This window comes from Sminthopsis crassicaudata, chromosome 2, assembly GCF_048593235.1.
Source record: "Sminthopsis crassicaudata isolate SCR6 chromosome 2, ASM4859323v1, whole genome shotgun sequence".
Lineage (NCBI taxonomy): Eukaryota > Metazoa > Chordata > Mammalia > Dasyuromorphia > Dasyuridae > Sminthopsis > Sminthopsis crassicaudata.
In genome coordinates, this window is record NC_133618.1 from 617,869,915 (window position 1) to 617,888,675 (window position 18,761).

The 18,761-nt window shown below is 39.9% G+C and overlaps 1 protein-coding gene across 13 annotated transcripts in view; it reads right to left on the minus strand.

Annotated features, from left to right (window-relative positions):
* Positions 1–10,589: 10,589 nt before the first annotated feature.
* The window catches only part of CELF6 (CUGBP Elav-like family member 6), a 98,958-nt gene continuing 90,786 nt past the window's right edge, over positions 10,590–18,761 (minus strand). For 12 of the 13 annotated variants that reach the window (XR_012487113.1, XM_074296203.1, XM_074296213.1 and 9 more), the window contains one exon: positions 10,590–11,458. The gene's annotated coding sequence lies outside the window, so the exon portion shown is untranslated. The remainder of the gene's footprint in view (positions 11,459–18,761) is intronic. The other variant, XM_074296205.1, reaches the window with a different exon arrangement.

An 18,761-nucleotide genomic window follows, 5' to 3' on the forward strand; every position in this document is an offset into this window, starting at 1 on the left:
CTACTAGTGTGGTTTGATGGCTATTTGAAAGGTATGTCCTGTTTTCATTGAGTGCCTATGTGTGTATTGCTTAAAAGGAAGAATATGTTATTTGTACCTTTACATTTAAAGGCCAAACTTGTGAGGAAGTCTGGGAAGTATGAAGCATACTATTTAGATAAGTCAACAATTATTATAGGCCACTTAGAGGAAATAGATGAATTCAAAATACAAACAGACCACAGCATTGACATGATGGCATGATATGGTAGTGAAGGGGGACTTCAAATATTTGGGTATTTTGTAGGGCTTCCTTTCTGCCTAAAACAGAAGGCAAACAACTTTCTGGGTTGCCTTAATTTCATATTCCAAAATGTGAACCAACAAAGTTACTGGTTATTTTGGACTTGATTCTCACCATAAAGGAGGAACTGGTTGTTGGGCAAGAAGTACTGGGAACTTTATAGGGAATTTCACAATTTGTGACTGAGGAAGCTAGGAATAGTCTGACATGAACCCTGTGCACTATGTAGTGTGCAGTGACAAATGTGCGGTCTCCATTAATTTGCTCAACTGGTATCTTTCCACATGGGGGAGGTTGGGGAGATGGCTTCTGAGAATCATGAAAATGGTTAAGGAAAGAACCTTGGTGAGACTGTGGAACCCACTTGGACAATCTGTAACTGATTCTAGTTGGCTGGCCATGTGGGTGGGTGGAACCTTTTTAATTTGGTTTCATAGGTAGAACTGATAGCATCCTCTAAAACCCTGAAGTCAGCTTCAGTCATCTCATCATCTCAACACTGCATTTGCATCTTGTGGAATAAGGGGACTCTACTTACAGTGACTGTGTTGTTAAGTGAAAGCTTATGTGGCCTTCTTCCCCTTCTGAGACTATATGACCTTTGAGACTAGATGCCTTGGGGCATCCTTAGCCTTTCAATTTTTTCTTTTCTATTTTAGGAACAAGGAAGTGGTGTCTCCAACTTAGTGGGGAGAGCAAGTCATAGGAATCTGGGGGTTGGAACTCAAGGCTGATGGTTGCCATCAGATCAAAATGGATATTCTAATGTGTAAAGAATGGTTTTCTGAATTGCCTTTCTTGACCCATGTCAATGAAAATTGAAACAAAGATTTATTCAACATTGATGATACCTTTAGCTGTGGACTTGGTGGGATCAATGCTGTGTAAAAACTGAGCTAAATTTTGACTCCGTTCTCCCAAAGACTGAAATGTGATAGGAGGAAATTTACCCTATGAAAGTACTGGGAACATCTGTTCTTGCCATATCTGTGAACCAGTACTTCTTTGTAAAAGATAATCTATATCAAGTGATTCAATGGACACAGGAAGAATTGTCCACCAGAAGGGGAAGAAGGCCATGTAACCTTTCCTTAACAGCCAGTCACTGTAAGTAAAGGACACAGGGACATAGGACATAGTTATGACTTCAACAGATGGAAGATTTAGTTGCTGAGATACATGATAGCTCATCTTATCATCATATGGTAGAAAACATTATAAACTGGAACCCTGAGTGGTGATGTAACCAAGCCTGCCTTTGGGAGAGAGGATCAGAGCTTATCAGAACTATAATGTAGAAGTACAAGTTTCTAAGGATTTAAAAAAAGAATAGTTAGGATACTACAGACTAAAATTACTTAGAGACAGGGAGAGACAGAATTAGCAGCTACATCCTGCTTTAAGATTGATCTGTAGTAGTAGAAGGATGGAAATGGAGCTCCAGTGACCAAAAGTGGGGAGTGGGTGGTGATGGTGAGGAGATACCCTCACACATAGGACAAGATGAAGAAAGCCCACTGTCAGTAGTGCTTTACAAGTGTCATCTCATTTGATCCTCATGAAAATTCTGAGAGAGTATTACTGTCCTCATTTTACCGATGAGCAAACAGACTGAGAAATTGAAGTTGAGTGATTTGTGTTCCAATCAGATCTTCCTGACTCTGCGTCCAGCACTTTGTCTGCTATGCTACCTAGGAGCTGACCAGACTAGCAGTTTGTCTGAAAATTATCTGAAGGGTTTTAACAAATAGCAAACTCAACATGAATCAACAGTTTGATCCACGTTAGCAGCCAAGGCAGCCAATGTAATTTTAGGCTGCATTACGAAAGGCAAAATATTCAGTAGTGGTATCAAACTCAAAAGAAACAGGGCCCACTAAACTGTAATAAAGATTTCTGCAGGTCAAATATTGACTTAGGAAACCACATATTAAAACTATGTTTTATTGAATTTTTGCTTATTTTAAAAGTTTTTTCCAATTATTACAATCTGGTTTGGACTACACTGGGGAGTGTTGTGGGTCACATGGGGCCCGAAGCTGGCAGGATTAGGGAAGTTCTGATGTATTCTACCCTTGACAGATCACATTTTGTGTTCAGTGGGTCCCATGTTTTATGATACAGAGGATAGCAACTGTGCTAATAAAGGGCCTTAGAATCATGCCATATGGAAACTTAGGGGAAACAGGATGACTGTTAAAGTATTTCAAGTATTGTTTCCTGGATGGGATTGCTTATACTTGTTCCGCCTTGCTCTGGACAGAAATAAGAGCAATGCGTCACAAGAAAATTTAGGCTTGACAGAAGGAAAAATTTACTAATTAGAGCTTTTCAGAGGGGAAATGGGCTGTTTAGGAAGGTATTCTTCATTGAATGTCCTCAAGTTAGATGTCTTCAAACAAATATTGGGTATGTTATACCAGGGAGTCCTGTTTAAGCACAAATCGTCTTCAATGGCTTCTCAAGTTCCTTCTTACAGATTCCATAGAACTTGAATTGATTTGATTTGAGGAGAAACTGGGGAATTACTGACATTGAGCTTTCTTTATCTTGAATCCTGGGTGGGAGAAAGATATTTGATGTTCACTCCTCTGCCTGCTGCACAACCATTCCTATCCCTCTCATTCTTCAGCTTCATCTCTGTCCCATCCCACTGCCCTGTATTTCATCATATTGTATCTACCTGTTCTTCACTCGTCTCCCCTTATACGTTCAATATCTACTATCATCACAACCTCCAACATCAATCTGATCCCCTCTCTTTAATTTTCCTTAGAATATGTCTAACACACACATCCTCAGTTACTTGTTTCATATTGTGTGTGATATATTCACTATGGATTTCCCCCACCACCATTGACACAGGCTTTCTAGGACTTCCTTTTACATTGTAAGATAACTCCACCCTCCTTATCTCGCCACTCATTGTGTGGTTGACAGACTTATACTGTGTGTTCTTCTCATACCTTATGTCTCTCACAATTCAAAATTGTACCTTCTTAAACTTTGACTTATCCCTCAACATCTTCCTCATATCTTGTGTCTGATACGTGGGCCTCAATCTTCATGTTGTGTCACCTGGCTTTGTTTTCCTTTGTAATTTCCCAAATGTCTTCTTACCCCAGTGTCTCTCTGGACCAATATTTATGGATTCTCAAAATGTATTTCCAGCCCCAAATTGTTCTGTGACCAGATTAGTTTGGAAAACTCTGTCTTTGATACATAATGAAGGGATAGGTAATATACTAGATGACAGAGTCAAGATTCAAAATTATCTTGGCAGGAAAGATATTTAGAATATGAATAGAAAATGGGAATGTTTGTTAATAGCAATATCTGGGACACTGCAGATACTTGTATGCATCTGAATTTTGTTTAGGAACACTTTTCTTGTGAGGGGCTGGAAGAAATTCTAGGTGTATAGTTAGCGTGCAGTTATTTTACATATGTTTTACTATAGTTTTACTTCTTTGGTCATGAGTTAAGATTATATATGTGCAAAATAATATTAGTGGGATGTAATTCTGGGTCCAAACTGGCAAGATAAAATTTAATAGGGATAAATGTTAAAAATCCTCCCACCAAAAAACAGTCGTAAAAGTACAAAATGGGAGCAGCCTTGGTTTTGTACCAGGACCTTTGAAAAAAGTCCTGACATCTTTTGTCTTCTGAAAACTTAATGTGAAATAATTGTGATACAGCTAGGAGGTAAGACTGCAATAAATAGAAAAATTGTGTGCAGATTGTGGGAGCTAACTGTCCTACTGGTCAGACTATATCTGGAGCATGATATTCAGTTATGAACATGCTACTTTTTAAGAGAGATTGATTAAATTGTGTGTCCAAAGGTGATCTAAATGCTGAGGGGTCAGAAATCATGCCATGTAAAGAATGGGTGGAGTTAGGAATATGTCTGGAGGAGAAAAGTCTTATGAGGGTACATAATAAAAGTCTTCAAATATTTGCAGGACTATTATAGAATGGAAGGAGTAGACCTGTCCTGCTTCAGAGGACAGTACCAGGACCAGTGGGTAAAAGTTACAGGGAAGGGTATACTTACCCTATCATGAAGACCTTTTTAATTTCTAGAGCTGTCCAACAATGCATGAGGCTTGGGGGATAATTAATTTCTCTTCCCTGGAGGTTTAGAGCTAGAGAGGACTTTAGAGATCATCAGTTCCAATTCTGTTATTTTAACATAAAGAATTTCAAATCTAGAGAGGTGAAATATGTTTATGCAGTGATCAGTTGGTATAGAAATGATACCTATGTTGAGTGGGTAGTCAGATCACATGGAAGTTGTGGATGGATTTGTGGACCATAGTGTGTTTGAGAAATAGTGCTTGGTGCCCTCTCCACTCACCTTCTTATGGCTGGAGACACTCCCTTTTTCCCGTTCTCTGTAATTCTGCTATTATTGATTACCCAAAAAGTTTTCTCAAGTGGAGTCCTTGATCCCTGCCCTCCATCATCCTCACTGGGACTCACATCAAAATTTTTATTTGTGTAGAGACCAAGGAGAGAGAACAGGCTGTGAATATGAGTTTTGAGATTTTATTTCCAAAATGAACTAGGACCCAGCATAAAAGATAAAAGATGGAATCTCAGCTTTGAGTACTATCCTGCTTACTTCCTAGTTGTTGGACAAGAAACTCTTCTTCATTTCCCTCTTCTCAGTGGTGAAGGAGCAGCAAGGACAGGAGGACTCTTTCCCCCCTCTCCCATCAATAGTACAGATCTAAACTCCTTTTGGATCCTTTAGTTTCCAAGAAATTGGAGTTGTAGATTTTGTTTTTCCTGGAAAAGAGAGGGTAAATCCAACTTCCCTCAGCTCTGGGCAATAACACAAGATAACCTTGGTTCCTGCCTTTTTGCCCACCTTCCTTCCCTAGGCTGGCCAGCAAACCCAGGGAAAAGCTTGTTGGTGTTTACAAAAGCCCCTTGAGGTAGGGGATCCAGATGCCATTCCTGTTGGCAGGTACCAGAGACCTTGGTGTCCCTGGGGCACCTCTCTCTTTCTTTCTGAGGCTATGAATAGGAATTCCCAGGGAGAGGAGTAGGGACTGATAGGTTGGAATGTCCTACCCTTCTTGTCCCCAAGCTGGATTCCTCTGATGGACTGGATTAGGTGGAGCTGGGAGATAAGGGCAGGGGTGCTTGGTCTCTGTCTCCTATTGATCAGCAGTAATGGAAGGTTTCACATGACTTTACAGATCCCTGGGCAGATGGGTCTCGCTTTTCCTCAAGAAATTGTGTGTGTACCCTTGTGTGTTTTTGTCTTTATGTGGATATCTTTGTGCATACTTATATGCCAGAACTGACCCTGGTAAAATTGTGAAGACATTGGATTTGTGTTGGTGCCTCTGTGTCCTTATTTCTTGGTGGCTCCCCTTCTTCCCTAACTCCATCAGCAAATAGGAACCTCCTATTGTTATCCACCCTCCCATCTGGAAAGAATCTGGTAAATTCACTCACACTCAGGAATAAATGATTGATAACAACTTAAAAGTCTGGTCCACCTTCTCCCAGCCACCCAGCTTTCCTCAGGGATTTTAACAAACAGGATTAAAACCTTCAACTACTGGAGCAAAGATGAGAAAGATAATTAAAAAAAACATTTTTTTTAATGTGTGTTTGGGTGATTGGAAGTAGACTGCCTTCCTGGTCCCCAAAGTCACACAGTGGTTACCTGGACGTGTGTGCCTCTGTATATGTATGCAGGCAGGTCTGTACACTTGTATGCTTGTGAACAGCATCCTCCCTGTTAACCTCAATCCCTGGCAAAGTCCTAGAATGGATTATTTAGCACATGGTTTATGAGCACTTTGACAATCAAGCAGTCATCACTAGGAGTCAGCATAGATTCACTAAGAACAAATCATACCAAACTAACAATTTCCTTTTTTTTTTTTAAACAGTTTCTAGACTGGTATAATCAGGGAAATACCATCAGTATAGTGCATCTATATTTCAGCAAGGCATTTGACAAAGTTTTTTGAGATATATTTGTGGACAGTTGCACTTTTGGGTGGATTTCTAGTTGGTTGAACAACTATAACCAAAATTATTGGTCAATGGATAAGTATCAATTTGCAAAGACATCTCAAGGAACATGCCTTCTGTCCAGTTTGACATATTTATCCATGACCTGACTGAATACATAGAAGGCATTTTAATCAAGTTTCCAGATGAAATGAACCTATACAATGTATGACAGAATCAATAAAAAGATCTCAACAGGCTAGAATGTTGGGCCCAAATTAAGATTACGTTTGTTGACATAAATGCAAGGTCCTGCAAAGTTCTGTTTTTACTAAAGTGTGTGGGGGGGAATGTGTCTAGAAGTTCTTGTAAAAAAGATTTGAGGGTGGTATGGGTTAATAAGAGCAAATAATGATAATCTCTTAAGTAGATTGAAAAGCATGGGCCTGGAATAAAAAAAAAAGGGACCTCCACAAGATCTTATCTACACAACTCTTTCTAATGGTCTGGTTTATTTACCTGGTTATCAAAAGCTCCTTTGTACGCCTGCCCAAGAATGACGATTTTTATTTACCTGGCAAACAAGGTTGTATCTCTGACAATGTCTTTTGCTTTTGCCCCAGCCTGGGGATATTCCAATACTAAGCAGGCAGATTTCCCATTCTTAGATAAGAGATGAGGCCAAAAGAGAGGGCTGAAGCTAGAATAAGCTCACTTCCATTTATCATGCAGGGACTCATCCCTGGCCACCTGGTCTCATTTGCATGGACCAGGTGGGACATGACAGGGGCTTTGCATGGGCTATAAATTCATTATGTTGAGAATGACTGCCAAAAAAGCTAGTATGATCTCAAGTTACGTTTGAGTTCAGATTGTCTAATGTTGAGAACAAAAGTGATAATCTTTCTGTATTTGTGCTTGGTCAGACCAAATCTGGAATACTGTGCTTAGTTATAGATGTTACATTTTAAGAGAAATATTAACAAGCTGGAGCTTGTCCTGAGTGGGTTATCTTGGTAAAGGAATTTAAAATTAAGTTGTAAGGGGAATGGTTAAAGGAATTGGGAATGGTTAGCCTGAAGAAGAGGTTTTGGGGTAGAGGGGACATGATTCAATGATTTCTAGGTTATCCATACGTATGAGCAAGTGCATTGTCCTTTACTTTCCCTAATTTTAGTCCAGCTTTGATTTTGTAGTGATTTCTTGCTGCTCTGATGAAAATCATGATCAGGTGGAAAAAGGGGAAAAATCTATTAAAAATGATTATGAAAGAAATTAAAGATTCTGGGGTTCCATGTATCCTCCCTAAATAGTCCTTGGGTTGAATAAGAGGAGGTTCCTCCTCTGGGCCACATGCCCTACCCTGTTCTCCCATTTTAAGGCCCAATTAGAAATGGAGCATTTGTACAGACTCAGTATTCCAAGCCAAACAAGGTTATGGATGAAATCTCTTTTCCTGTAACAGTGACAACGGTCATAACAGTGGGAAGGAAGGGACTGAGGTGAAGGTTCTGGGATCCAGCATTATGGAGATACTAGAGGGGCTGTGTGTGTGTGTGTAAGGGAGAGAGACAAAGAGAAAGTCAGAGACAGAAAAAGAGAAAGATAACATAGAGAAAACTGGATATATAGATATATATATTTTTGGCAGAAAAAAATGTATTTTTGGTGGAAAAAAGGGAAAGATTTTTGAGGAAAAGTTCAGGGTCCATAGGTAAGGGAAAATAAGCTTTAGCTTTTGTAACTTGGGAGAATGGGGGAAGGGAACCCCTGTGGATGCTTCCCCTCCAGAGGCCCCTCTGTTCTCTAAGTCAGGCTTCTCAGTGCTTGACATGACATCTACATTGCCAGTTGTCCAGCCTTGTCAACATTTGGGATCAAAAGGATGGCACGTCCTGACACCTCGGCTGTCAGACTAAGCAGACCGTTCTTGTGGGGCTCCATCTCGGGGGGAACTAAGTCTCGCAGGCAAACCTCAGTGTTCAGAGAATACCGGACGGCCTGGGAGAGCTGGGTCTTCTCCTGGGTAAGAGGCTGCACTGGGGCTAAATGCACTCCCATGTAAGTGCCCACTCTAAATCAGCGGACAGTAGCACCTGTCGTATATAAGCTGTATACTGTGTCCCCCTTCAGTTAAGTGGACAGACAGCACCACTGCATATAGGCAGACAGATGGCACTCACTGTACATAAGCTGCAGACTACACTGCTCTAGATAAGTGGACAGATGGCACAGGCTGTAAATAAGCTATATACCACACCTGCTGCATATACAGTGCACTACCATATAAAAGCAAACAGATGGCACCTGCTGTGTACTGCAACTCACTGTATAAAAGCACCATAGAGAAGCACCCTTGAGACACTGTTGCATAGGAGAGGTGCCTTTTTTTTTTAGAGGAATGAAAAAGTATTTTGGCAAAACATTTATTTCCTTTATGGATCTCCTGTAATCTGGCACTCCCACTTTGAAATAATCTAAATAATGAAAATTTTATTTTCCTATCTGTCAAGATACATGGTATAGAACCTTACTTGCCAGAGGTGCATCCCTTCTCACACATTCTGAGCCTATATGACAGGTGGACAAACTGATGGCCAGAGAGGAGAGCTGTCAGGAGTAAATTAAGGCCAAAGGAGGGAAGTGAGACCCTCAGGAGGCAGAGCTGCAGTCCCCAGAAGGGATTGGGCAAGATGCTTCATGGCCCAGCTTAAGACTGTGCCTTATTTTTTGGTCCTAGGAGAGAACATATGGCCCAGAAGCTGGGTTTGAATTCTGGCTGTTACTTGGGTGACCATGGGCTTCACCCTTCTGAGCTTCAACTTTGCCACCTAAAATGGAGGGTGGGTGCTATGATCTAGAAGGTAAGTTAGTGTTAAGTCTTCAGCAGAGCCATGGTAGAAGAACAAAAACATTACTTAAGCTAAACAAAGCTTGAGGTCTGCTTGTCAGATATTCCTGGTCAAATCCTCCTTGCCACCTCATTCTTATTTCCCTACCTTCGCTGAGGAGGGGATATAGGGGGTGATCTGGAATCAGAGAAGGAATAAGCTTTGTTAAATTGAGAAACTTCCAATAATAAGGGAATGACTGAGGGAGATCCTTCGGAATTCTCCCCATCCCCTGTATTTTTATCCCCCCGCATAGTCAGTGAGTCAAAACAGCAAATGACTGAGGAACTGAGGTTGCCACTTGGACCACTCTTGGACCCACCTAGGCTTGGACAGATATCCCATCTTTGACCAGCTAGATTCTGTACTTTCTAACAATACAGCAAATTCTCCTTTTTATTTTTAATTTTTAAAAAGTCACATTTCTGGGCCCTGCAGTAGTGGGGCTAGACCTGAAGTGCCTGGGATGGTGAGGGAAGGGAGGGAATGGAAACCTTCAGATATTAACCTGCTTAGGGATTAGGGAGCTTTCCCAATTGTGCTTCTTTTCAAGTTCTATTAAATTAGAAACTCTTTCACAATATTATTAACTCTGACAGTCAGGAGTGGGTCTTCTCTTTGCCTCTCCCTCAGTGCCTAGGACAGTGCTCCGCCCATAGCAGATATTCAATAAATGTTTGTTGATTTAAATTGGAATCAAAGTGTTATCCGTCCCTCCCTCCAGCCAGTTCTCCCTTTCTCACAATGTACCAGCCAGGCTGGGAGTTATAGTCTATGGGTGAGGTTAAAGTCATTATAGAATTACTGAGTAATGGGAAGAGCACTAAGAAGGATATGTAAGCTCAAAGCATAATCATAAAAGAAGGAATTATTACTGGTGTACACCACAAATCTGGGTCAGCTCCCTTTACCCAGAAGGCAAAGGCCATGTTGCCAATCTGGCTATTGGTGCCAGTCTGGCTATAAATGCCAAGTGGAAGAAACAAGGGGTAGCCCAGTTTAGGATCCCAGGCTTGTGTTCATATGAGTCATGAAGCAGGGTCCTGAGGAATCAGGAAGCTGGGGCTTGGGGTCCAGGGCTCAGGGAATAGAAAGGGTCCATTTACTGGGCTTTGGAGGGTTATTGAGGTGAGGGGTTGACACTGCATTTGTGGGAGAGTCACTGTTACCATGGCTCCTCTATCACTTGTACACAAGTCCAATCTCCTTTATTTCATGTAAAAATTGAGGGGCAAAAAGGGGAGAGGATAACCAGGGAATGAAATACTCAGCAGAAACTCCCTCTGCCTCCCCTTTCCCAAGCCCCTTCAGCTTTCCTGCTACCCATAAGCCTTTGGGGGTGAGGGAGGTTCCACCTTCCCCCCCTCATCCAGAGCCATCCTTGTCTGTAGTTGTTTCAATGCAGCTTTTCTGAGATTCTGTACTTGACCTTGTTTTGTTTCTCTTTTTGTTTTGTTTTTGAAAATTAATTTATTTATATAGATATATTTTTTCTTAAAAAGCAATAGTCCTTTGGTCCCTAAACTCTAAGGAATGATATGACTGAAAGAAGTAAGTCCTGTTTCCCCAGTAAGGGGAAGACAGGTAAGCCAGAGGGCCAGCGGGCCCCTCTCCACCTTCCTTTCCCTCCCTTTCTCCACGCTCATGAGGGCTAGATCAATCTTAATACTTATCTCTTTCTAGAAGTTCAACATCTTGTCAGCCTCGGTTCTTTCCACCAGATGTGGAGAGACTCACTTAAAAAAACAAACCCCAAACACTCGAAAAATAAAACACAAGACATCGGCCTTAGCCCCTCTCACTGGCTTTGGTTTAGATCCTTTTCCTCTTGCAAGACTGGGCAGGAGGATACCTGCTCCATCGGTCCTGGCAAAACCTCCTCCAGCACTACTGGGCAGCAAGTGCTCCAAGCTGTCTCTTCCCAACAGCTCTGGCTGGCTCAAGGAAGCCCAAGGACTCTTGGGTCACTGGCCTCCATGAAGGCTTGCTTGGTTCCATGGGTTCAGTTCTGTTGCCTCTTGGTCTTCACGTTTTTGTTGTTGGTTGTTTTGTTTGTAAGAAAGAAAGCAAAAATCAATTCATAGTTAAAAAAAGGCCCTACCACACAATTAGGCCGACACACACTCTCTCTCTCTCTCTCAATTGCTCTCCTCTCTCTCTCTCTCTCTCTCTTGAGTGCAGCCAGGACAGGAGCTTCCTCCTCTTCCTCCAGTGTGATATGTTGCAAAGAAAGAGAGTTACAAGTTTGGATACTGTACGTGGGAAAAGGGGGACACTCTTCGTACAGGGCAGGGCTTCCAGCCTACAACAGAACAAAGGTCAGAGGAAAGTTAGTGGGGAAGAGGGGCAAGGCCATGGCTCCTAGAAAACGCTGTGGGGAAGAGTTGGAAGGCTGGGGGCGGGTGGGTATAGGGCAGCAAATCCTAATTTCAGGCCCAAATTTCACTAGTTCTTTTTTTCCCAATCCCTGGAATTGCATCTCTATTTATTTGACCGAAAAGGAGGATGCTCATTGCCTTAGCTAGGTTCAAGGCTGACATCCTGGAGAAGTGGGAGGAAGGGAGGAAGGGAGATGGGAGGGAGAGAGGCATGAATATGAATGCTGATGTGTGACTATAATTCTTTCCTAGATTAGAAATTCAGGAGTCCCTGAAAGAGAGAGAAGGATGTTGAGTGTTACAATCCATTGAAGACCCAAGAGTCTCAACCTTGTAAGAATTTGAGCTTTCACAATAACTTTGAAACTTTAGAAATTGAGCTGAAATTTTTTTTTTAAATTGATTTTTTTTTGTTTGGGGAGGGGGAGAGCGTTCATCTCTTGACTCTTCATTAGCTATCTCTCATGTCTGGAATTCTCTATGTCCCCATTTTGCCTCCTGGCTTCCCTTGCCTCCTTTAAAACTCAGCTTAAATCCCACCATCTGCAAAAGATCTTTTTAATTCTTCCTGTTAGTCCCTTCTCTCTATGCTGTGTGAGTGTGTGTGTATGCTTTTTTTTTTTTTTTTTTTTTTCTGAGACAATTGGGGTTATGTGACTTGTCCAAGGTCACACAGCTAGGAAGTATTAAGTATCTGAGTCCACATTTGAATTTAGGTTCTCCTGACTTCAGAGCTGGCATTCTATTCATTGCACCAACTAGCTGCCCCTATACTGTATATTTCATATATATATATATATATATTTCTATTTCTTACTGTATATATAAAAATATGTGTGTATGTGTTTGTGCATATATGTGTGTATATATATATATATATATATATATATATATATATATATATATATATATGTTTGTATGTTTTGTCCCTTATTAGAATGTGAGTTTTTTCAAAGATAAGGACTTTGCCTTTTCATTTTATCCCTTGTGCTTAGCAGAGAATCTGGCATATAATAAGCACTTAAAAAAAAAAAAAAAACAACAAAACAACTTGTTGACTGACATGTTTGGATTTCCCTTCTGTTTAACCCATCTATTCCATGACTAGTACTAGCAGTAAAAATCCTTAGAAAAGACAGATTTTGTGTTTACATGGCAATATGTAAAACATGTACCAGATCCAAAGTTGGGCTGGCAATGAACAACCCCCAGTTACTAGCATGTGGTCGTGCCCAGGGAGTCTGAGTTTTGTGGGGGAAGAATGGGTGGAGTGAGTCTGTCAGTACAGGCATATATTTCTAGCTCTATCAGAGGTCTGATTCCTGAATTCACATAAAATCGTTATAATCATGTCTTGCTGACTCACTATCACATTCCCCTTAGTCACTGTTCCAAAGCTCTTCCTGAAAGCCCTGCTCTGCCTTTTCTCTTTCAATCTTAATAGATACCTTACCTGGATTGCTAAGAAGATTGAGACCATCTAATATTCCCTCCCTCAGCTTCTAGACCACAAAAATTCTCTTCCCTTCTGATTTAAGAGGAAGATGAGAGCCTCCTTCTTACCAAGGCCACCTCCTTTATCTGGACATGATCTCATTGTCCTCCCACCTGCTTGGAGACCTTACTCCACCCATGATGTTATTTCTTTTGAACATCATCAATCTCTCCACTCTATGGGTTCCCACTCTTCTTTGTCTATAAATGTACTCAGTCTTATCAACTTCCAACAACAACCAAAAAAACACCCTTATTGTGATTTTGCTACCCTGTAGAGCTACTGTCCAAACTCTCCCATCTTTCATGTTTAACTTTATACAAAAAGTAGTTTATGTTGACTGCCTCTATTTCTTTATATTCACTCAGGTCTCAGTTTCTTGTAACCTTTTGCTACTAAATCTCCACTTATAATACTCTCAAAGGAGACCATTGACAACTTATTCCAGTATTCTTTTCTTTGTTTGTGTCCTCCAACCTAGCTTTTGACACTGCTTACTGTCTTATTCTTAATCCTATTTTCATTCTTGATTTCTCTGATGTTGTACCAGTCTAGTTGATCTCCTTCCTCTCTAACAATGTTCCTTCTCTGTTTCACTATTACTTTCCCTTATATTCCTTAAATAGAAATGTTTCTCCAAATTCTGTCCTTGGCTTTTTTCTCTCCTTTTATGTGCTTTCCCTTAGCAATCTCATGCATTATTATGGTTTCAGTTATCTTCTCTATATTTATGACTTGGCAGCTAAGTGGTGCAGTGGATAGAGGGCCAGATCTGTAAGATTTATCTTTCAAAAATTTAGGAAGATTTACCTTCCTAAATTAAAATCTGATTTCAGATATTTACTAGGTGTTGCTGGGCAAATCACTTAATCCTGTTTGCCTCAGTCTCCTCATCTGTAAAATGAACTGAGAAAAAAATGGCAAACCACTCTGGTATCTTTGTAAGAAAACTCCAGATAGGGTCAGGAGGAGTCAGACATGACTGAAAAATGACTTTATAGCAACTTCATGACTCTTCAAACTTTATATTTAACCATTGTCTGAGCTTCAAAAACCTATTTCAGTTGTGCACTAAATTTTTCTACTTGTTTTGTTAATGTTTTGATAATATCTTGGTAATAAAGTCACCATGTCCAAAGTGAACCTCATTATTTTCTCCATTAAACAGTTCTTTCTGACTGACTTCCCTATTTCTACTCATAGTCTCACCACATTCCCAGTTACCCAGCCTCAAAACCTGCATCTTTAATCCCCCTTCTTTTTTCTTTATGTCCTCATCTAGTCAGTGGCCAAGTCTTGTCAATTCTTCTTCCTTCACTTACTTTTATTTTTATCCCATCCACCTCAGGCAACAGGGTTCTATCCTTTCTTCAATTCTTTGCCTGTAATATACTTTAAGGGAAAAAAATGTCCTTTTTTGTTTTTTCTTAGTATTCATTTCCAGTCAAGTCTGTTTCCTCTTTTTCTGGGCTCTAGTATCCCAGATGTTAATTATAAGACTTTGCCACTTTGTATTCAGACCTCTTTATCTATCCTTCCTTTTTTTCTTTTATGTAAAACTTAAAAACAAAACAAAACAAAACAAAACAAAAACCCAACAATTAAATTGGTTTCCTGAGCAACCACCTTAGTCTCTTCAGACTGGTTCCCATCACTTTTGATCTGGAATCACATTTATATAGTCAGAATTTTGATTGTGAGATCATCCCATCTTTCGTAAACCAACTTTCCCCATAGAAACTTAGAAAATGAAGTTCAATCTATGCTTTTTTTGAGTTCTATGAAATCCCCACTTCCCAAATATAACATATCGATGAGACAGTACCTGGTTTTTCCTTCATTATCTATTAGAAATTTTAAGATTTTATGGTCCAAACTTTTGAAAAATCAAATTATCATCTCTGATAATCGCAAATTTATTAGCTGCTCTGCTTTTAGGAGTGAATAGGCTCTAGCAGATGCATTGATAGAATTTTTCATCACAATTACATCATGCTAACTTGAAGAAGTGATAGAACTGTGAGAGAAGAAGGGGGTCAACCAAATAGTACAGCAACAGAGAAGTCAAGAATGAAAATAGGATTAAGAACAAGACAGTCAACAATGTCAAAAGCTGGAGGTGGATTGGAGGATACACACAAAGAAAAGAGCACTAGATTAGATTGACATTGATCATTTTAGGTCAATCTGATTAGATCTAGTTACTGATGTTAGAAGGCAAACTATTCAATGCCTATCATACTTTTCTTTTCCAACCAAGGAAGATGATCTTCAGACTTGGAAGTATGGAACAAAAATGGTGGCATTTAACAGGGCACTGAAGTTCATAATTAGTGTAAAAGTAAACCAAAAAGTAAAAGAATAACAAACTGCCCTCAATGAGTTCAAGTCACTAAATTTAGCTGAACTACAACCCTGAGTCTGGGGTGTGATTGCTGAGCTGCTGTTGGTATCTTTAGATAAAATATAAAGAATTAGAGGGAGGTACTAGGCTTGGAGATGGATGAATGTTGTCTCAGTTTTCAAAAAGGAGAAGATGGATTCTTCAAATTACAGGCCAATAGGTTTGTTTTTATTTCTTGCTAAAATTTTGTCCTTGAATAAGGGATGGTTTGTGAGGGAGATCAAAATTGGTTTATCAAGAATAAATCATGCCAGATTAACATCACTTCCTTTTTGGACAGATAGATAAGGTAGATCTGGGGAAATATGTAAACAATCTATAGGTAAATTTTAATAAGATATTTGACAAAATCTTTCATGATATACTTGCAGATGTTGTAGAGATTTGGGATGGGGATGGAGATGGATGATTTTATGTATAGTTTATACGGGGTTAGAACCTGTCAAATCACTAGAAGCAAAGACTTTTGATAAATGGGATACATGTCATCTTGAAGAGGGGCATCTGGATCTCCCCTAGGCCCTATTCGGTCAAATATTTTTTCAATGATCTGAATGAAGGCATTAATGCTATGCTTACCAAATTAAGTGATATTTAATAAGGAAAAAAGTGAACTCTCCAAGACTGGCTCCAAGTTAGTTGTACAAGTACAGGATGGAGGAAATATATTGGGGTGATGAATCATGTGAAAAAACATGCCGCTTTTAGTGGAGTAAAATTCAACAGTGTTACTTGGCAGCCAAAAAAACTAATATGATCTTAAGCTGCATTTGGAAATGTATTACCTAGAATGGAGGAAATGACATTTCCTCTATTCTCTGTCCTTATATCACAGCTATAGTACTGTGTGGTTCTGGGTATTCCATTTTGGGAAGAACTTTGACAAGATAGGATATGTATAGAAGAGTGAAACCAGCATCGTGATAAGTTTTGAAAACTTGCCATAAAAGAATTGGGTGAAAGAATGGGATTTGTTTATCCCGGAGAAGAAAAGACAGAGCTGGAATGGATCTGAGGAACTAGTTCCTTATCATTATAAGCCATTGTAGATTTTGTAGAATGGATCCCTGATCAGAATGGGGTTCAGATGAATGACTTCTGAGACCCATTCCAGCTCTGAGATAGCTACCATTCTAGTTCAAAAAGTTTCATTAATGTGGGTACTCTTACCACTGAGGCAGCTTTAGTAGACATTGGATATTTCATGAATTATTTTATTCAAAAGAGTTCATTACCTTTTGAGTGCTTTGAGATTCTGTATTTTGTGATCTACGAAAATATGCTGGATCGAGAGGGAGGATGGAAGCTTTACCTGTTAGACCATGGCAGTCACTGTGCCCCCTAAGAAAGGCCCTAAGTTCAGAACCAGGCAGTATCCTTCAGGGGTTCTGAATCATTAATGAGACCTAGTCCCCTAGTCACAGCTCTGACCTCTCATTACAGCAGGGTACTTTGTACTGTATCAGTCTTGGTTTCCAAATCTCTCAGCCACTCATTGATTATGAGATCTTCAGGAAATAGGGACGCACATATAGGGGTAGAAAAGTAGGGTAGGGAATTAAAAGGATCGTTGATATGGAATGATATTTTGTGGGTTGATGAACAGAGTGAAGACAATAATTCCAACCTGTTTATCTTGATTAGTGAATGTAGCATAACAATTGCTGCTCCAAGGTATGATTTTCTATTTCACATTTTCTTGGGAGTGAGGGTAATATGTGGTGGTGAATGGAATCTTAAACTAAAGTCAAGTTTATGAGACATGAAGTGAGGCAATGAGTAAAGATACCTTTTAAATAATAGGAGAGCGGCTTTTAGAGATTGAGAGTAGATTGATCCAAGATATGAAGTAATCCAACTTTTTCAACTTGTCAATGACTATTCATAGGGTTTCTTGTCCTTGAGACAATGTAAATTAGTCACAGAGTCTAAGATATTGCTGTTCAGAGAGCCATAGGGGTGATGGGAATGGCCAAGGTAATCCTGATAATTTCCTCAAGAGGCAACTATTACAATGATCTCGTGAAGCAGCTTGACATTACTTTGAACCTGTGATCCCTAGAAGTCCAGAGTTCCACCCACATGGTGATTGACAACCCATTTTATATATAATGAAGCTTTTGTGACATAGGCAGATCCCCTTTGATTGAGTCACTGGCTGGGTAGAGGGGTACTATTGCGAAAGTCTTTTGGAAAGTTTCCTCTTTCAGGTGTTAGGTAATACCAGCTGGAAGGAGGATTGGCAACTGGGACAGGAACCATTGGTTTCCTAGAGAATGGCTCTAATCATGACTTTGAAAATGTTGAGGTTTACCACGAAGGACCAGCATGGTTCTATGTAGATTAGGACAAAACTTACTTTATTCTCAAACTTGGCAAAAGCAACCACAGTTTTCTAGTGGAATGCCTTTAGATATCTCAGGAAGCCTGTCAAGGCGGCTTGTGTACGCCTATGTGTGAATAAGAAGCAATACCTTAGAAGTGTTAGAATAGATAGAGATCCTTGATGGCAGCAAGAGTCCTCTCCCTTCCTCCCACTCCATAGCAGCAGCCCCCTAATACAGATCCATTTTTGACTCTAGACTGCCCATGAGAGGCTTCAGGAATCCTGGCTCTCCTTTTTTTTTTTTTTTTTTTTTTGTATTGGCATTTCCCCTTGCTTAGTAAATAATCAGCTCTGGCACAAGTGCTCAAGGGAATTGTCGATCAGTTAATTGGATGTGCTGTGTGCAGTATGGGGTAAGTCAGAGAATCATCAAGTAAACTACTATTGTGTATTCCATCAAGTCGTGAAAATAAAATTTATAGATGTTAAAAAGCCACTGGGGGCATTCAACAATCCAAATGGCTGGACAGACAGTACATTGCACATTGACACTATCTAGAAGGCTATTTTCTATTCGTTGCCCCATTGATCTTTATCAGGGTTGTAGGTTCTTTGAAAATCCAATTTGTTGAACAGGGCAAGTATGGGCTATTTGATCCAGGAGGTTAGAAATCAGAGGTAGGGAAGAACAATTTTGAACCATTATAACAAAAGCATCAGGGTTTTTTTTTTTTTTTTTCTGAATGGATAATAGGAGAGCCTGAACAGAGGCTAAAGACTAGACAAACAATTATGTATGTAGTTAGGACTCTTTGGAGATTCTAGGTCTTTTATCCTGTTAGAAAGCATTGCTAGAGTACTGGAAGAGGGGCCCTTGGGACCCCATTAACAGTGTGATCCAATATTGGTAAGAGAACAATATGTCTCCTTTACCTATATTAAAGATGTCTTTATAATCTTTGCACTAGGGTAGAAATTTCAAATTGGGGGCTAATGATTAGG